The 21,533-nt window shown below is 36.3% G+C and overlaps 1 long non-coding RNA gene and 1 pseudogene across 4 annotated transcripts in view; one reads left to right on the top strand and one right to left on the bottom strand.

The window, feature by feature from the left end:
* Positions 1 to 21,533, top strand: part of LOC144317119 (uncharacterized) — a 119,435-nt gene that overhangs the window by 83,973 nt on the left and 13,929 nt on the right. For all 4 annotated transcript variants that reach the window (XR_013383022.1, XR_013383025.1, XR_013383024.1 and 1 more), the window contains one exon: positions 19,533 to 19,633. This is a non-coding gene — a long non-coding RNA (uncharacterized LOC144317119). The remainder of the gene's footprint in view (positions 1 to 19,532; positions 19,634 to 21,533) is intronic.
* Positions 7,187 to 7,763, bottom strand: LOC144316787 (high mobility group protein B1 pseudogene; annotated as a pseudogene).

Here is a 21,533-nt window from a genome sequence, read left to right as displayed (position 1 = left end):
TCATGAAAAAGTTAAAGTTAGAGAATTTTTAGTCTATACTTATTACAGGGATGTTATTGGCTAAAGATTTGAAGAAGTCTAAGTCTGTAACAGTTTACTAAACAATTGTCCAACTCTTAATTTCATACTGGATTTTGGATTTTCTTACTTACAAAATTGTTAACTTGAACTGTCAAGCTGTAAGAAGTGAGTACATCTGTCTTTACGTATGCATCTATCTTTACACTGAACTCCCTGTTACACTAATGAAAGTGCTGGAACTCCTATGTTTATCAGCCTTTGAACATGTTGTTTTCCCTGCCTACCATCCTTTCTACTTTATTTTGGCTCTAGCCTAGTAAACTCCTACTCATACTTTAAGATCCAACTCAAATGTCACCCCCTCAAGAAGGCTCCTATAACCATCTTGCTCCCATAACTATCTTGTCAGTAAAACTAATACTTATTGTTTACTTACTATGTGCAAAGAATTCTGTCAGTAGCTAAGGATGGTCACAGCTCTAGCTCTCCTACCTTAGTAAAGAAGATTGACATCAAGTAAATAATTATAAATAAATAAGAATTACAACAATGCCAAATATGAGAGAAAATCACTAAGTGCACTTGGAGTGTCTATTGGCGGAACTAAACTCAGGCAGAATTCGTGGCTCTCTTCTCTGAGTTCAGACAGCATTTTATTGCACATCTCTACTGTAACACTAATTACATTCCATTCTTACCAGTATTATAAGTTAATATATCTATCTCTTCTACACCTGTATTATCTGATATGGTAGCCACCAGGCACATGTGACCTTTTAAGTTTAAAGTAATTAAAATAAAATACAATAAAAATTCATTTCCTCAGTCACAGTAGCCACATTTCAAGTGCTCAGTAGCCACATTTGCTAGTGGCTGCCATATTGAACAGTGCATCATCACAGAAAGTTCTGTTGAACTGTGCTTCTCTAGACTGTGAATTCCTCAATCAAATATTATGTTTCATTCATCTTCATATCCCTAGGACCTGAAACAGTTATATTTATATAGCAGAAGCTCAATATTGGTGGATTGATCAATTCATTTATTTATTAAAAAAATATTTGTGTGTGTGCCTGTTATGTGGTACAATTCTAGGTACCAAGGGTAAAGCAGTGAAAAAATAGTTTCTATTTTTGTGGAGCTTATTTTTTAGTAGTGTTGAGGGGAATTGGACAATCAACAAGGAAATATATAATCTATTAGGGAGTGATGAGTACTATGGAGAAAAATAAAACAGGTTAAGTCACATATGAAATAGCAGGACAAGGGTTGAGGGGTAAATGGGTTACTTTTTTACATAATATGGGCAAGAAGGGCCTCACTGAGGAAATGAGTCATGTAGAAGGAGCAGGGACAGTGTCCCTGAGGCAGCAGTGTAACTTGTTCCAGGGACAAGAAAGAGGCTGGTGTTCCTAGAATTGAGTGAGTACTGCAGAGCATCATAGAAATGACAGTGGGCAGCAGAGGAAGGAGTGGGACTTCTGTTACCCCAAGTGAGATGGGAATAGATGGGAATTGGTGATGATCATGACGTAGTGAGTAGTGTACACATTTTGAATGCACAGTAGGCAGTGCTGATAGATTGGATGGGAAGTGTGAGGGAAAGAGGGGAGTCAAGAGTGACCCCAAGCATTTTGGCCTGAGCAAGTAGAAGAATGGACTTTCTATCAACCGAAGTGAAGAAGACCCTGGAAGCTGTCGATTGGGTAGGAAAATGAGAAATTTGGTTTTGTACATATTAAGTTGAAACTTCTGTTGGGCATGAATTAGATACTGGCATCTGAGGTACAGCTAGAGGTATAAATGTTTGTTGACTGAATAATTGAATGAGTGAATAAGACATTATTATCTTAAAATAGCAATTCTGAATGTAAAGTTGTAGGGTTTAGACCTGGGGATCAATTTGCATACAGACACAAGAAAATTCAAAGAGGAGGCCTTAGAATGTGAGCAGACTGTGAATGTATGGCCCAATAAGAAAGCTTAATTAATTCATTCTTCTGAATATTATTTGAACAAGGATTTCAGGATTTTATTTTATTTTATTTTATTTATTTATTTATTTATTTATTTATTTAAAGATTCTATTTATTTATTCATGAGAGACACACAGAGAGAGGCAGAGACATAGGCAGAGGGAGAAGCAGACTCCATGCAGGAAGCCTGATGTGGGACTGGACCTCAGGACCCCAAGATCATACCCTGGGCTGAAGGCAGGCACGCAACCACTGAGCCACCCAGGCGTCCCAATTTCAGGATTTTAAATCCAAAATTTCCTTTGATTCAGATGATGGGGCAGGATATGTTAGTTTCCTATGGTTGCTATTACAAATAACTACAAAGTTAGTGGCTACAACAACATATTTATTATCTGTAGATCTGGAGGTCAGAAATTTAAAATGAGTCTCAGACTAAAATCAAGGTATATGCAAGGCGTGTTCCTTTTTAGAGGCTCCAGGGGAGAACTTGTCTTTCTCACATTGTAACACTATGACTGACTCTCCCTCTTTTACTTATAAGGACCCTTGTAATTACATTGAGCTCGCCTGAATAGTTCAGAATAATCTCCCCATCTCAAGGTAGATGATTAACAATCTTAATTCCATCTGGAACCTTAATTCCCCCTTGCCATGTAACATAATATATTCACAAATTCTGGGGATTAAGATGTGGATACCTTGGGAGAGGTAATGTCTTGAGTTTGTTCTTTCTTTTACTGTCAAAAGATCAATATACAATAATAAAAGTGATTGAGAGGATGTCTAGAGTATAAACAAACTCTAATAAGACATCCTCTCAAATGCTTTTATTATTGTATATTGATCTTTTGACACTAGAAGCCAAAAACGGGCTGAGAAAAGCTAAGCAAAGAACAACTTGAACAAGAGTCCACATTTATATAATGTTGTGCACATGTCCTGTTTCAGTTAATATTTATGGCATATGTAAAAACAAACTGAGACCTAAGAATATTGTGCTGGAAGGCGTATACATGTATGTGTATGTGTATCTGTGTTAATGTTCTATATAAACTTAATTATTGGCTCTAAATCTTATGTAAAATCATATTAGATGAATGCTAGAGTTTGTTCTATGCTACTCTTAGGATTTGTTTTTGACTTTTATCTATATCTTAGGTTTAGAAGGGCCTTATTTTCTGAACTTATTTCTGTAAAATGAAAATGCCCTTATGGGTCATAGGATAGAACATTTGAAGTTGAGATTATCCTGGGGTAACTATTATATTTAATTGATCTAAGAAGTGTCAAATCTTTTTTTTTTTAATTTTATTTATTTATGATAGTCATCACAGAGAGAGAGAGAGAGAGAGAGGCAGAGACACAGGCAGAGGGAGAAGCAGGCTCCATGCACCGGGAGCCCGACGTGGGATTCGATCCCGAGTCTCCAGGATCGCGCCCTGGGCCAAAGGCAGGCGCCAAACCGCTGCTCCACCCAGGGATCCCCGAAGTGTCAAATCTTATTCTGAAATGTCTCTCCTAGTCATTTACATGGCTGCCTTTTCAGCCCAGTCCAGGACAACCATAACAGTTTCCTAAATGACATTACTCAGGTGAACCTGAAGGCAGAGTGTGCAGTGGGTTAAGAGAGGGTTCTAGAATCAAATTATTAGAGTCTTATTTTGATTACTTTCTAGATGTCTGTAGAAATCTCTGTAAACCTTAGTTTTCTTTCCTGTTAAATGAGGCTAGTACTGATTTCATAGAATTGGTATAGGGTTTATATTAAATTAGGAGTTAATAAACTTGATGAAGGCAGCCAGTTGTGAACTTATTGATTCTCAGACCCAAATCTACCTCTTGTCGTGATTTTTGATAATGGAACTGGACCTTTTGCCAGCTAATGCAATGATAGGTTTTGTTGATAGAGGGTGCTGGGGGGGGTCCTGCAAGGCATAATAGAGGATGAAGCTTTTCTTCCCAGTTTTGGGCCCTTTTTTCCCTCATAAGGCCCACCTATTAGTGGTATGTGGAAGACCCAGTAGAATTTACCCTCCAATGAGTTTTTCTGGCACCCTAATATGCAGTTTTCTATATTACCATCATAGACCTGCCCATACTCTAGCAGGCAGCTTCCATTAGACCAGCTTTGGCCCATGGTATCCCAGCAAATTTTGCTGGAATCTCAGTGGACAACTTCCTGTGAAAGAGTTCTAACCAATGGTATACCAGAAATGTCTGCCACCCAGTAGGCTCTAATTACACCCTCTCCAAGGCCGAGGTGTGAATCTCAGCTTTGAAGGGGTGGGGGTACGGGTGGTTGGGATCCTTTCCCAAAGTTGCTTCTTCCTTAGGTACTTACCCTCAACTTTAGAGGTAATAGCTCTTCTCTATACTTGCTATTTGTGTATTCTTAGAGTCTTCTATTATCTTGTATTACTGTTAACTGCCTTTACTAATTAATAATTATTAATATTAAATTCTCAATTCAAATTACTGATATGGTTTTTGGCTCCAGAGTAGACCCTGAATGATATATTAACATAGAACAATAAGCAGAAAAATAAGCATCCCAAGAGTATGAGGTGAATAAATAATCTGAAAGTGATTAAAATAAACAAAATATTAAAAAAATAAAAAAAACAAAAAAACCCCAAAGTATTAAAAGAAGTATTAAAAAACACAAAGAAATAGTAGGCCTCTATGAAAAAAGAATATGATATGCAGATTGAAAAAAATGTTTAGAAATTACAAAATGTAGTCATTAATTAAGACTTAAGTGAGTGGATCAAATATCTGGTTAGGTTCTGATTAAGAGACAGTCAAACACTTTAAAGGTAGCCCTGAGGAAATTGTCTAGGATGTAGCAAAGAGATAGGAAATGAAATACTAAAAAGAAATTACAATAGAATAGATGCAATCTAATTATGTGATCCAACATACACCTAAGAGGAATTCTCTTTCTTTTTCTTTCTATGTCATCTATATCTACATATATTTCTATGTATCTATAAATATATCATCTATAAATGTACATGTTTTATGTACTTCCAGAAAGATAAAATAGAAAGAATGGGAGAAGAGGCAATATTTGAATAGAGACTAGCTGAGAACTTTTCAGAATTGAATAAATACCAGTAAGGTTTATTCTAGGATTACAGAGATGGTTTAACTTTATAAAATCACATGTAATTTACCATGTTAACATATCAACAGAGAAAAAAAATATGTTCATTTCAGGTTAACAAATATTAAAAAAGAATAAAAAAGGATGTCTATGTAAAAGTTAATGTGAACTTCACATTTAATGATGAATGAATTAGAAGCACTCTCTTAAAGTCAGAAATTAATTTAAGATGCTTGTTCTTACCATTTGTATTTAGCATTGTATTGGAAGTCCTAGCTAGCTCAATATGACATGGAAAATAAATAAGAGGTATGGGAATGGAAATATAGGAAACCAAATTGCCAGTGTCACAGATATGATTATACACATATGAAATTTAAAAGAATTTACTTTTAAATTATTAGAAGTAATTGAAGAATTTATCAAGGATGTTGTTTACAAAATTGCATCTAAAAATTAGTAGTATTTGAATACATCAGATTCAACTGGTTCAGAAATGTAATTTCAAAACTTCCTGTAGGGTGCCTGGATGGTTCAGTCAGCTAAACATCTGACTCTTAATTTTGGCTCAAGTCTTGATCTCAGGGTTGAAATTCAAGCCCTACATTGGGCTCTACACTGGGTGTGGAGCCTGCTTAAAATTAAAACAAACAAACAAACACACAAACTCTATTCTTTTAGCCACAAAACTATAAAATATGTGAGATTAAATTTAACATTATATACATAGGACTTTTATAGAAAAATTTATAAAATATAATAGAAAAATATATATATGAAGATCTAAATAAATGGAGAATAATACCATGGTTTTGGACAGGAAGTCTCAATTTTTTAAGATTTTGATTCTTGCCAAAATAATCTACTAAAGCAAAGCTAGTTCAACTTAAATCTTAAATTTTCTCAGAACTTGTGAAGTTGTTTCAAACATTTATATGGATGAATATAGGGTCAAGAATAACTAAAGGAAAACATTGAAGAAGATTAAAGAGAATTAACTTACGATCTCATTTATTAAGAATTATTATAAAGATACAGTAATTAAAACGTGTTGTATTGGCAGAAGGATACACAAATATATCAGTGTAAAAAGAACAGAGAGCCTAGAAACAGCCATGTGTGTAAATGAAAAATTAACGTATGGGAGCAGTGGCTTTCAAGTCATTGCTGAAAGATAATATAATAGATGATGGTGAGACAATTGACTATTCATATGGGAAAAATTAATTTGTAAGCCTGCCTCCCACCATACACAAAAATAAATCCTAAATGGATTAAAAACAAAGACAAAGTGAAAAATGTAAAAAAAAGTAACAAAAATAACTATGATATTGGAAGTTTGGAAAAGAACTCTTCCACGAGATTTAGAAGCACAAAGCTTAAAAAGATTGATAACTTTAGCTACTTAAAATAAAAAAGATCTGTACAAAAAAGCCCATAAAATAAAAAAAAATAAGCCCCATACTGGATGAAAAGATTTGTAATCCAAGCAACCACCAATAAAATATTGATAAACAAAATAGATGTTAAGTAAAACCCTAAAACCAATAAAAGGGAAATACTTCAGTAGAGAGTGATGAAGGATGTGGAGTCAATTAACAGAAGAAAATTTTAAGACCAATAGATATATAAAAAGTTGCAAAGTCTCACTGATCATTAAGGGTGATGAAATTTAAAAGAAAATGGGACATTTCATAACAAGTAGATTGCTAAAATTTAAGGACTCTGATCATATGATATTTTGGCAATAATACCAGAACATAAGAATTTTCAAAAACTGTTGGTCTTGGGATCCCTGGGTGGCTCAGCGGTTTGGCGCCTGCCTTTGGCCCAGGGCGCGATCCTGGAGACCCGGGATCGAATCCCACGTCGGGCTCCCGGTGCATGGAGCCTGCTTCTCCCTCTGTCTGTGTCTCTGCCTCTCTCTCTCTCTCTGTGACTATCATAAATAAATAAAAATTAAAAACAAAACAAAAACTGTTGGTCTTAGGATACATTGGTGAAGCTATTTTGTTTTTTTTTTACATTTCAATTTTTTTTCTTGCTTTATAGATTAAAAAAAAAAACTACTAGAACCAACTTATTCATCATCATCTTCATTTTCCTCATCTTCCTCCTCTTCCTTCTTCTTGCTTTTTTTCAGTGTTGACAGCTCCCTTTTTTTTTTTTTATCACATCAAGCTTTCCTTTAGCTCGATATGCGACAATATGCTTTTCATATTTTTCCTTCAGCTGAGCAGCCTTTTTATAAGGCTGCTTATCATCTGCAGCAGTGTTATTCCACATCTTTCCCAATTTCTTTGCAATATCACCAATGGATAGGCCAAGGTGTTCTCTGATTTTTGGGTGATACTCAGAACAAAACAAGTAAAAGGCTGAAGGAGGCCTCGGTACACTGGGATCCTTGAACAACTTTTTTGTTTCCCCTTTAGGAAGGATTTAAGTTTTCTCTTTCTCTTCTTGTTCACCTTTGCCATATCTTCAAATTTTCCTTTCTCTTTAGCAGACATGGTTTCCCACCTCTCTGAGCATTTCTTAGAAAACTCTGAGAAATTGACGGAAGCATCTGGGTGCTTGTTTCCCTCCTGGCAAGTTTGCACAAAGAATGCACATAATGACATTTTGCCTCTAAGCTTCTTCGGATCTCCTCTGCACATGTTTAATTATTTTTCTCCGGGAGGCACAGAGTCACCCAGTACCTATCTAGCTCTCATTTGCCCTGGCACTGTCTCTGTGGAGCTCAATGTACTGCAATGGCTGTGTTTGGTGCATTTACTTTGGAGAGAATGTTAATAAGGTCTATGGTCTTGATAATGTTTATACACTACAAGATAGCAATTCTACTTTTAAGTTACATATTGTGGTTCAATTCTCAAATGAAGAGGCATTCTCAAAAGTGTCAGTGCAGCCTTGTTGTATTAGAAAAAAATGGAAGCAATGTAATTGTTCAAGAATAAGGAGGTGAATAAATTAAACAGGATTTAATAGAATACTTAAAATAAAAAAAAAATAGACCGGAAGGGTACATGTCAGTATTTGTAATTATCCTAGGGAGTTAAGGAATGGTATGTCTAACACCTTATTTGTATCTTTATTTATTTGTATCTGCTACATTTTATTTATAAATATCTGAGGCAAATATTGCCAAATATCAACATTTGTTAAATTGGAGGGAAGGGTGATTTTGTTTTGTTAAACAGTTGACCCTTGAACAGCACAGTTTTGAACTGTGTGGGTCCACCTTTATGCAGATTTTTTTCAATAAATATAGTACAGCACTAAAAGTGTATATTTTATCTTCCCTATGATTTTAATAACATTTCTTTTCTCTAGCTTACTTTATTGTAAGATACAGTATATAATACATATGCATGCAAAATATGTGTTAATTATCTATTTATGTTATCCATAAGGCTTCTGGTCAGAAGTAGGCTAAAGTAATTAAGCTTTGGGGGAATAAAAAGTTATACATGGATTTTTGACTGTGCAGGGGTTGCTACTCTTAATCCCTGCATGTTTCAAGGGTCAACTGTATTATCTGTACTTTTCTATATTTTTGAAATAGTTCATAGTTAAAACTAACATATTTACTTAAATGAAGGCAATAGTAAAAATGTTTAAGTGTTTACCTATTCCTTGTTTTGAACCACTGTATAAATTTGAGACCATGGCTATGATTCTTATGTCTTAGAACTAAGAGAAGCTATCTGGTTAATAATCATAAAAGAAGGGATTCTTAACCTTGGTTTCATTGGAGCTGTGCTCTAATCAACTAAACTAACTGTCCACAGGTGACAACATTTATAAACAAAAGACTTTTCTTGATGAGTTAGGACATAGTCTCATGATTAAGATAAGGACTAGCTGTACTGCTTGTGCACACTAGAGCAATCAGATACTGTTAACTTTGCTAATCAATCTGACATAAAAATGTTACATATTTTTAAATTTAAATGTAGCTAATTAACATATTATGTATTATTAGTTTCAGATGTAGAGTTCAGTGATTAATCAGTCTTATATAATATCCAATGCTCATTATATCACGTGCCCTCCTTAATGTCCATCGCCCAGTTACCCCATCCCTCCCCTATTCAGCAACCCTTAGTTTGTTTCCTATTATTAAGAGTCTCTTATGGTTTGTCTCCCTCTCTGATTTTGTTTTGAAGTACTTTTCCCCTCCCTTCCCCTATGATCCTCTGTTTTGTTTCTTAGATTCCACATATTGGTGGGATCATTTGATAATTATCTTAATCTGATTCACTTATTTCACTCAGCATAATACTCTCTAGTTCCAGCCACATCATTGCAAATGCAGATTGCTTTTTTTGTTGGCTGAGTTGTATTTCATTTTCTTTATCCATTCATCTGTTGATAGACATCTGGGCTTTTATCATAGTTTGACTCTTGTGGACATTGCTGCTATAAACGTTGGGGTTCAGATCACCACTTTGTATCTTTGTGGTAAATACCCAGTAGTGCAGTTGCTAGGTTGGAGGGTAGCTCTATTTTCAAATCCTTGAGGAACCTCCACTCTGTTTTCCAGAGTGGCTGCACTAGCTTCCATTCCCACCAACAGTGTAAGAGCATTCCCCTTTCTCCACACCCTTGCCAACATCTGTTTCCTGACTTGTTAATTTAGCCACTCTCACCAGTATAAGGTAGTATCTCATTGTGGTTTTCTTTGTATTTTCCTGATGCCAAGTGATATTGAGCATTTTTTTTTTTTTTTTATGTGTCTGTTGGCTATCTGTATGTCTTCTTTGGGGAAATGTCTATTCATGTCTTCTGCTCATTTCTTGATTGAATTATTTATTCTTTGGGTGTTGAGTTTGTTAAGTTTTTTTTTTTTTTTTTTAAGATTTCATGTATTTATTCATGAGAGACACACAGAGGGAGAGACACAGGCAGAGGAAGAAGCAGGCTCCATGCAGGAGCTCCATGTGAGACCCTATCCTGGGACCCAGGATCACGCCCTGGGCTGAAGACAGGGGCTAAACTTCTGAGCCATCCAGGGATCCCCTGTTAAGTTCTTTATAGACTTTGGATACCAGCCTTTATCTGATAAGACATTTGCAAATATCTTCTCCCATTCTGTAAGTTGCCTTTTAGTTTTGTTGACTGTTTCTTTGGTGTGCAAAAGCTTTTCATCTTGATGAAGTCCCAATAGTTCATTTTTGTCTTTGTTTCTCTTGCCTTTGGAGACAAGTGTCTAGCAAGATGTTGCTGTAGCCAAGAACAAAGAGGTTGCTGCCTGTGTTCTTCTCTAGGATTTTGATGGATTTCTGTCTCACATTTAGGTCTTTCATCCATTTTGAGTCTATTTTTGTGTATGGTGTGAGGAGATTGTCTAGTTTCATTTTTCTGCATGTGGCTGTCCAATTTTCCCAAAACCATTTGTTGAAGAGACTGTCATTTTTCCATTAGGATATTCTTTCCTGCTTTGTTGAAGATTAGTTGACCATAGAGTTGAGGGTCCATTTCTGGATTCTCTATTCTGTTTTATTGATTTATGTGTCTGTTTTTGTGCCAGTACCATACTGTCTTCATGATTACAGCTTTATAATAGAGCTTGAAGTCCAGAATTGTGATACCCTACCCCCAGCTTTGGTTTTCAACCTTCCTTTGGCTATTCGGGTTCTTTTCTGGTTCTTTTCTGGTTCCATACACATTTTAAGATTATTTGTTCTAGCTCTGTGAAAAAAGTTGATGGTATTTTGATAGGGATTTCATTGAATGTATAGATTGCTGTAGGTAGCATAGACATTTTAACAATATTTGTTCTTCCAGTACATGAACATGGAAGGTTTCTCCATTTCTTTGTGTCTGCCTTAATTTCTTTTATGAGTGTTCTATAGTTTTCTGAGTACAGATCCTTTGCCTCTTTGGTTAGGTTTATCCCTAGGTATCTTATGATTTTTGGTGCATTGTAAATGGGACCAACTTCTTAATATCTCTTTCTTCTCTCATTGCTAGTGTACAGAAATGCAACTGATTTGTGTGTTTTTTATTGATTTTATATATCAATTGATTTTATATTTTATATCCTGCCACTTTGCTGAATTCCTGTATGAGTTCTAGCAATTTTGGGGTGGAGTCTTGGGTTTTCCACATAGAGTATCATGTCATTTGTGAAGAATGAGAGTTTGACTTCTTTGCCTATTTGGATGCCTTTTATTTCTTTTTGTTGTCTGATTGCTGAGGCTAGGACTTCTAGTCCTATGCTGAATAGCAGTGGTGAGAGTGGACATCCCTGTCATGGTCCTGACCTTAAGGGAAAAGCTCTCAGTTCTTCCCAATTGAGAATGATAGTTGTTGTGGGCTTTTTGTATATACCTTTTATGATATTGAGTTTCCCTCTGTCCCTACACTGAAAGAGTTTTAATCAATAAAGGATGCTGTACTTTGTCAAATGATTTTTCTGCATCTATTGAGATCATATATAGTTCTTGTCTTTTATTATTTTTTATTTTTTGTTTTTTTTTAAGATTTTATTTATTCATAGAAACACAGAGAGAGAATGAGAGGCAGAGACATAGGCAGAGGGAGAAGCAGGCTCCATGCAGAGAGCCTGACATGGGACTCGATCCAGGGTCTCCAGGATCATGCCTTGGGCTGCAGGCGGCGCTAAACAGCTGCACCACCAGGGTTGCCCTCTTTTCTCTTATTAATATGGTGTATCACATTGATTGATTTGCAGATTTTGAACTACCTACCCTTGCAGTCCAGGAACAAATCCCACTTGGTTATGGTGAATAATCCTTTTAATGTACTGTTGGGTTCTATTGGCTAGTATTTAGGTGGGAATTTTTGCATCCATGTTTATCAGGAATATTGGTCTGTAATTCTCCTTTTTGGTGGGGTCTCTGCCTGGTTTTGAGATCAAAGTAAGGCTGAACTCATAGAATAAGTTTGGAAGTTTTCCTTCCACTTCTATTGTTTGAAACAGCTTCAGAAGAACAGGTGTTAATTCTTCCTTAAATGTTTGGTAGAATTCCACTAGGAGGCCATCTGGTCCTGGACTCTTGTTTGTTGGGAGATTTTTGTTTACTGCTTCAATTTCCTTGCTGGTTATGGTCTGTTCAGGTTTCCTATTTCTTTCTGTTTCAGTTTTGGTAGTTTATACATTTCTAGGAATGCATCCATTTCTTCCAGATTTCCTAAGTTTTTGACATGTATTGCTGATAATATGTTCTTATAATTAGTTGTATTTCTGTTGTGTTGGTTGTGATCTCTCCTATCTCATTCATAATTTTATTTAGTTGGGTCCTTTCTCTTTTCTTTTTGATAGGTCTGGCCAGGGGTTTATCGATCTTATTAATTCTTTCAATGAGGCAGTTCCTAGTTTTGTTGATCTATTCTTCTGTTCTTTTGGCTTCTATTTCACTGATTTCTGCTCTAATCTTGTTAATTCGCTTCTCCTCCTGGGTTTAGGCTTTATTTTCTGTTCTTTCTCCACCTCCTTTAGGTGTAAGGTTAGGTTGTATATTTCAGGACTTTCTTGTTTTTTTGAGAAAGGTTTTATATTGTTAAATACTTCCTTCTTAGGACCCTTGTTAGATGCATTCCCAAAGGTTTTGAATAGTTGCATTTTGGTTTTAATTTGTTCCCATGAATTTAAAAAAATTTTTCTTTAATTTCTTGGTTGACCCATTCATTTTTTAGTAGGATACTCTTTAACCTCCATGTATTTGAGTTCTTTCCAAGTTTCCTCTTGTGATTGCATTCAAGCTTCAATGCATTGTGGTTTGAAAATATGCAGGGCATGATCTCAGTCTTTTGGTAGTGATTGTGACCTGATTTGTGACCTGGTATGTGATCTATTCTGGAGAATGTTCTGTGTGCACTCGAGAAGAATATGTATTTTGTTGCTTTAGGATAAAATGCTCTGAATTTTATCTGTGAAGTCCATCTGGTCCAATGTGTCATTCAAAGTCCTTGTTTCTTTGTTGATCTTCCGTGTAGATGATCTGACCATTGCAGTGAATGGAGTGTTAGTCTCCTGCTATTATTGTATTTTTATCAATGTATTTCTTTAATTTTGTTACTAATTGGTTTATATAATTGGCTTCTCCCACATTAGGGGCATAAATATTTACAATTGTTAGATCTTCTTGTTGGATAGACCCTTTAATTATGATACAGTGTCCTTCCTCATCTCTTATTACAGTCTTTGGTTTAAAATTTTATTTGTTTGATATAAGGATTTCTACCTAAGGTTTCTTTGATGTCTATTAGCATGATAAATAGTTTTCCACCCTCTTACATTCACTTTGAAGGTGTCTTTGGTTGTAAAGTGAATCTCTTGCAGACAGCATATTGATGGGTATTGCTTTTTTATCCTTTCTGATACCCTATATCTTTTGATTGGAGCATTTAGGCCATTTACATCAGAGTAACTACTGAAAGATATGAATTTAGTATTTTGTATTACCTGTAAAGTCACTGTTTCTCTATATTTTTTCTTTTCCTTCCTTTCTGGTCTATGTTTCTTTTGGACTCTCTTTGCTTAAAGGACCTCCTTTAATATTTCTTATGGGGCTGTTTTAGTGATCACAAATTCTGTTAGTTTCTCTTTGTCCTGGAAGATTTTTATCTCTCCTTTTATTTTGAATGATAGCTTTACTGCATGAAGTATTCTTGGCTGCATATTTTTCTCATTAACACCCTGAATATATCATGCCATTCATTTCTGGCCTGCCATGTCTCTGTGGATAGGTCTGCTGCCAGTCTAATGTTTCTACTCTTGTAGGTTATGGATCTTTTGTCTCAAGCTGATTTAGGGTTTTCTTTTTGTCTCTGAGATTTGCAAGCTTCACAATAATATGTCAAGGTGTAGACCTGTTTTTATTGATTTTGAAGGGGGTTCTCTGTGCCTCTTGAACTTGAATGCCTGTTTCCTTTCCCAGATTAGGAAAAATTTCAGCTATAATTTGCTCCAATATACCTTCTGAACCCCACCCCCAATCTTTCCTCTTCTTATGGGATCCCAAATTATTCTAATATTGTTTTGCTTTATGGTATCACTTATCTCTTGAATTCTCCCCTCATGATCCAGTAGTTATCTTTTTTCTCAACTTCTTTATTCCCCATCATTTTGTCTCCTATATCACTAATTCTCTCTTCTGCCTCATTTATCCTAGCAGAGCCTCCATTTTTGTTTGCATCTCATCAGTAGCCTTTTTTAATTTTGACTTGATTACATTTTATTTCTCCAGAAAGGGATTCTCTAGTGTCTTCTGTGCTTTTTTCAAGCCCAGCTAATATCTTTATAATCATTATTTGAACTCTAGTTTCAACATTTTACTTATGTCCATACTGATTAGGTCCCTGGCTGTTAATACTGCCTCTTGTACCCTTTTTTTGATGTTGAGTTTTTCCATCTTGTTATTCTGTCCAGAGAAGAATAGGTATATGAAAGAACAAACAATAAAATGGCAATAATCAGACAGATGAACAGAACAGAGCAATTCACTGGCTTCTGTGTGTATTTTGGTCTGTTTGTTAGAAAATTAGATCCCAGGGGCACCAGAGTGACTCAGTATTTGAGTGTCTGCCTTTGGTTCAGGTCTCAGGTTGTTTTCCCAGGGTCCTGGGATTGAGTCCCACATAGGGCTCCCTGCAGGGAGCCTACTTCTCCCTCTGGTATCTCTGCCTCTGTCTCTGTGTCTCTCATGAATAAATAAATAAGATCTTTTTTTTTTTTAAAGAAAATTAAATCTGAAAATTGTAAAGGAACAAAAACTTATGTGGGTATAAAATAACATTAAATACAAAGAGGATAGAATGTAACTATAAAAATGAAAATTAAAAGATAAAAAAGAAAGAAAAGAAAAGAAAGAATATAAATAAGTGAACAGAACAGAGCAATCAATACACTATATCCTGGGCATACCTTTATCTGTTAGAAGAAATTATAAAGAAAGAAAACTTATATATATACAAAAATAAAATTAAAAATGAAAGGAGAGAATGTAACTGTAAAGATAAAAAATTTAAGTCTTCTGAAAAAAGAGAGAATGTAATCAGACAGGTGAAGAGAACAGAGCAATACACCAGATTTTGGGTGAATTTTGGTCAGTTTGTTAATTGCATCCCAAAATTGCAAAAAAAGTAAAATTTATATATAAAATAAAATTAAATACAATGAAAGGATAGAATGTAACTGTAAAAATGAAAATTGAAAAAGATTTTTAAGAGTTGATAAAATAAATTGAAAAGGAAAGAGAAAAAATTAAAGTGAAAGACTAAAGAATTATGAGAAAAAGAACATGAATTCAAAATACTATTTTCCCCTAACACTTGAGTTTTGCAGTTCTGTGTCATTGGTAAACTTGGTCTTAGTGGATGTTCTTGCTGGACTGCTGGGGAAGGGGCCTGTTATGCTGATTCTCATGTGTCCTCACCCCAGGGTGGAATTGCACTGCCCTTGCCAGAGGGCCAGGCTACATAATCTGCTCCAGTTTGCTCTAGGTGGCTTTTATTTTGTGAGGATTTCCCTGCAGCTTTAGAGGATGAGAGTGAAAATGGCAGCCTCTCAGTCTCCAAAGCCAGAGCTGAAAGCTCAGGTTCCCCCTCCTCAGTGTGCCCTCAGGGAAAAGCAGTCAATCACTCCCCTCTTCCTTGCTTCCAGGTCTTTGTCCTCAGTCAGTCTATGCTCACCTAGCCTGTGAGGAGCATTTCCATCTCAGGCAGTGACTTGCTTTAAGTCTCCAAACCCTGCAGACTCCTGCAGCATACTCTTCTGCCGCTCCTCCCTGGGGAGGAAGAGGGGTCTTGCTGAGTTTCTACTGCTTGCTGAGCCCCTGCTTGGAGAGCTGTCACCTGACTGCCTTGATTTGTGGTTTATAGCAACACCAAGCTGAAAGGCCACTCCTTGGGCGCACTGATTGCAGCTGGCTTCCTGGCTCTGATGCTTGGGGACTCCGCCACACTCCGGCACCCCTGTTCTTTCTGTGACCCCATGGATCCTGAGACCACCTAGGATTCTGCTGCACTTCGCCACCTAAGTACCTTTCAGGCAGAGACATCCTTCACTGGAGCAGACTTCTAAAGTTGGGATTTTGTACTCTGCTTCTGTATCACTTCCCAGTGGCCAGTTTACAGAGGCTCCCTCTGCTTGGGATCTGTTTTCTGATATGTCACCTTGGATTTACTTCTCTGCATCTCCTACCTTGCAGAAAGTGGTCACTCTTCTATTTGTAGAATTTCAGTAATTTTTTTCTTAGATCTCTGGTTGAGTTCACCAGTGGTCAGAAAGATTTGACAGCTATCTAGCTGAATTCCTGGCACTAGACAAAACTAAGGTCTCCTACTCCTCTGCCATCTTAGATAATGTTACATATTATAAAACATTTGGACTATTAACATCTTGCTATCAAATGTAATTGAATTAATTTTTTAGTTGCAATTTTTATTAAGAGAATAGTAAACATTGCTTTGTTTTAATTTAATTTTTATAAAACAACTATGTGCATAGACTTGAAAAACAGTAACTTTGAACAGAATTTGAGGGCTTTGAGGGCAGCGCTGGTGGCCCAGTGGTTTAGCGCTGCCTTCAGCCCAGGGCCTGATCCTGGGGACCTGGGATCGAGTCCCACGTCAGGCTCCCTGCATGGAGCCTGCTTCTCCCTCTGCCTCTCTCTCTCTCTCTCTCTCTCTCTGTGTCTGTCATGAATAAATAAATAAAATCTTAAAAAAAAAAGAATTTGAGGGCTTTGAAAAGATGAAAAAATCGCTTTTCTGAATTTATAGGTATTTACAATTCAGAAATCCTGTTTCATCTGTAAGGGTTAGGTTTCTAAAATTCTCATGGCAGGGGTTTCCTAAAGTTTTATTTATTTCTTGGTCATGGTACTTAAATACAAGACAGGAAGGATAATAGAGAGTAGATGTGTCAAAGCTTAGATATATATATGCATCTGAGCATGTATTTATACATATAAACATATATAATTTAAATGATACTAAAATATAAAATGCAGGTACACTAGATAACAAGAATATTAATGATTTATTTATAGTTTCTTTAAATAATAACAGCAAATATCTAATTGGTTCTCCTTTATTTTTGATTGGAAAGGGGGGGGGGAGCTAGCTTCTCCTACACAAACCATGGTTTTTTACTCTCTCATCATTCAAGTTCAAGTTGAACTTAATTGTGTATTTGTGGCTTTGAGAGATTTTAATGGCTAAGCATGACTAACTGGCCCTGTTCAATAGCTTAGAACCCGTCAGAAGATACTTACTGCAAGTAACTTTTGGTTGTGGAAAGTGTGATCTTTAGGGAAAGTTGTGTTGGGTTGCTTTTAGTGTATGCTAAAATGCTAAAGCTGGATATTTTTAGAGTAATTTTCCCATCGTTATTCCCCTAAAGTAGCAACAGAAAAAGGAGAATAAAGGCAAGAGAGATCTGTGCTTTCTCAGAGACAATGCTATGGTTCTTGACCATCTGATTGATGCTAGTTACAGAAATGGCCCAGCAGTGCCCACATATTAGACCTGGAATTGTCATGGTTGCTGAAAATGTTTAGAGAAGGAAATTCTCTAAACTTATGTAAAGGTACATAATGTAAAAGGAACTTAATGGTCAGGGAGGGAGAACTCTAAATATACCTGACTGCATTAAACTACAGAATTATAGAATCCTATGTTACTAAAGCTGGAAGAAACCTTAGACGTTTTCTAGTTTAACCTTTTCATTTTTCATCTATTGTAGAGATATTTAAAGCTGTGTCTAAGGTACCATTGGCTCAATTCTTTTCTAATTTATTTTGACAGTCATAACAGTCAAACCAATTGTGTGTAAAAGAGACACAGAGACAATTTCAATGGGGGTATTAACCTCTTGATACATTATTTTAAATATCAGTCATAAAAAAGCCAGAGTTTAGAAGCCCAGCTTATGGTTTATGTCATCTTGCATATTTTAAATGCACCATAGTTGAAATTTAAATGCCAAATTGTCTAGATATCACATACTGCCAAATATGCCTTACATAGACAAGGACTATGCTATTTATAACCTATAGAACACCGTGAAAAACCTCATTTTCCTAAGTGTAAAGTGTGGAAGCTAGGATGAAAGAAAGAGTTTCACTTGATTTATAAGCTTTAAAATGTTATAAATAAGGAACCCCCAACCAAGACCTGGCTTCCAACTTTTGATGAGTATTTATTTGACTGCATAAACTCTCTCTCTGCATGAACTGCCTCATTCTAGTTAAAACATTTTTTTCAAAGTGTTCTAAAAAATTGTCTTCCAAGTAGGTGTGAGTCGTGTACAAGGTAGTGAAATTCACCAAAATAAATTTTTAAAAGTTCACATAGTTTTTCTGGATAAAAATGGAGAGAACCAAAAAAAAAGTAAAAAAAAAAAAAATGGAGAGAACCTCTCAAGGATGTGTATATGAGGCAAAATAAGGGCTTAAAGGAAGCACAGAAATCCTTTCAGCCTATCAGGTCACTGTGTACTTTTTTTCGGGCAGAGAGCAAGATGGAAATTAATATGCAGTGATTTTATTAGGGGAGCTGGCTATGAAAGAAAATAAGAGAGAGTGTTGGAAAAGGCCAAGAGAATCATTAGATCATGAAGTAAACCTGACTTTGAGTTAAAGAGAATGAAAAGCTTGGTAGAACTGCTGTGCAATCTGGGGAAGGTTCATCAAGGCCTTGAGTCTTATACCTCCCAGGGACCAGGAACCCATCTGCTTGAGTAGCTCTGCTGCACATGTGGGAGTTACAGCCTTGGGGCAAAGGCTCAGAAGGATTTCATAGAACAGCAGCTGGGGCCCCTGATCAATTTCACTAATACACTATCTGCATCATGAATTGTCATGGCTGCTACATCAAACCAAAATTATGGGCAAAATGATGAAACAGACAATTTAATCTGCATTCTCTCCATCTTTCTTTCTTCACCACATCTCTTTTCCTTTGTAAAATGTTGCTTCTTTCCTACTCCTCTTGGACACTCAGTTAAAGCCTTTGAAATATCTTCTACTTCTGGAAAATAGTTTGTTCCTAGAAAAGATCTGATATTCACAGTAGAGCAAAATTCCATGTTCTTTAAATATTTTGCTTTTTTATCTCCTAAAAGAGTAAAAAAATGAGGTACTCACGCACAAATTCTTGGTTTGGAGGGCCTTATTAAAGCTTATAAATCAAGTGAAACTCTCATCCTAGCTTCCACATTTTATACTTAGGAAAATGAGGTTTTTCATGGTGTTCTGTAGATTATAAATAGTATAGTTCTTGTCTATTTAAAGGCATGTTTGGCAGTATGTGATGCCTAGACAATTTGGGATTTAAATTCCAACTATGGTGCATTTAAAATAGGCAAGATAGGAGAGTATCCAAGATAGAAACGTGGGAAGACCCTGAACTTGTCTCTTCCACTAATATACCAAATCTGTACCTATTTATAGGGCAGTACCTCCTGAAGAAGAACTGAGGATTGACTGAACAGCTTCTGTACAATGAAAGAGAGGAAGGCCACATAGAGAATGGCAAGAGAGTCAGAAACAAGGTAACTAAGGGAACCCCTATACCCAACGCTGCAAACTGCAATGGGGAGGGATATTATTGAGGGACTGTCAGAAAATTTGTCATCTGTGGGGCACAGAAACCGCCCCCTCCACAGTTTAAGAGAGCAACTAGAATGAATATAAGGTTTCCAGCCTCAGAACTCTGCCAAATGGCAGCGGAACTGCTGTAACTCTCTCCAGGTTGTAGGGGGGTTGTGGGGAGTGTGTTGGTTTTTGTCTTCCTCCTCCACCTTGATAGTGTAGATGGAAGTAGGTTGTGAGCACACTAGTTGGCCTACTGCCTCATTGAGCTGCAAGTCTCTAGCCCACACCAGCACAAGCCATCCCACCAAGGTGGCCTCAGTGCAGAACATACTGGGACACCCCTGTTGAGTACTCACTTCAGGTCTAGCCAAGATGTCAAGATGACAATGGCACAAAGCACCCTGGAACACTCCGGGCTGATACCACTTTGGCTATAAATGAGTTAGCAGGCATGCCTGCATCCCATCATGGAGATTCCCAGTACCCTCTTTCCCACTTGCCTAACCAACTTAAGAATCTCTTATAGTTTACCTCCCTCTCTGTTTTCATCTTATTTTATTTTTCCTTCCCTTCCCTATGTTCATTTGTTTTGTTTCTTAAGTTCCATATGCGAAATGGAACTGATATGATATTTGTCTTTCTCTGACTGACTTATTTCACTTAGCATCGTACCCTCTAGTTCCATCCAAGTCTTATAAATGGCAAGATTTCATTCTTTTTGATGGCCAAGTAATATTCCGTGTGTGTGTGTGTGTGTGTGTGTGTGTGTAATATGCATACCACATCTTCTTTATCCATTCATCAGTTAATGGACATGTGGGATTTTTCCACAATTTCATAATTTGACTATTGTTAATAGTGCTGCTATAAACATTGGGGTACATGTACCCCTCTGAATCAGTATTTTTGTAGACTTTGGATACACCTAGGAGTGAATTGCTGGATCACAGAATAGTTCTATTTTGAACTCTTTGAGGAACCTCTATACTATTTTCCAGTTTGCATTCCCACCAACAGTATAAGAGGGTGCCTTCTTTTCTGCATCCTTGCCAATATCTGTTGTTTCCTGAATTGTTAATTTTGGCCATTCTGACAGGTATGAGGTGGTATCTCATTGTAGTTTTGATTTGTATTTCCCCGATGATGAGTGATGTTGAGCATTTTTTCATGTGTCTATTAGCCATTTGTATGCCTTTTTTGAAGAAATGTCTGTTCATGTCTTCTGCCCATTTCTTAACTGAATTGTTTATTTTGGGGGTGTTGAATCTGGTAAGTTCTTTATAGGTTTTGGATACTGGCCCTTTATCCAATATGTCATTTGCATATATCTTCTCCCATTCTGTAGGTTGCCATTTAGTTTTGTTGATTATTTCCATTGTTGTGCAGACGATTTCTATCTTGAGGAAGTCCTAAAAATTCATTTTTGCTTTTGTTTCCCTTGCCTCTGGATACATGTCTAGTAAGAAGTTATACTGGCTGATGTCAAAGAGGTTGCTGCCTGTGTTCTTCTCTAGAATTTTTATGGTTTCCTGTCTCATATTTCTTTCTTTCATCCACGTTGAATTTTTTGTATATATGGAGTAAGAAAGTGGTCCAGTTTCATTCTCCTGCATGTTGCTGTCCAGTTTTCCCAACACTGGAGAAACTGTTTTTTTTCTCCATTTGACAGTCTTTCCTGCTTTGTTGAAGATTAGTTGACCAAATAGTTGAGTCCATTTCTAGGTTCTCTATTGTGTTCAAACAAAACAGACTTTAAAACAAAGACTGTAATAAGAGACAAAGAAGGGCATTACATAATAATAAAGAGATCAATCCAACAAGAGGCTATAACAGTTGTAAGTATCTATGCACCCAACA

Source organism: Canis aureus, chromosome 7 (assembly GCF_053574225.1).
Source record: "Canis aureus isolate CA01 chromosome 7, VMU_Caureus_v.1.0, whole genome shotgun sequence".
NCBI lineage: Eukaryota > Metazoa > Chordata > Mammalia > Carnivora > Canidae > Canis > Canis aureus.
Note: the sequence above shows the minus strand (reverse complement) of the source record. Positions and strands in the feature narration are given on the sequence as shown.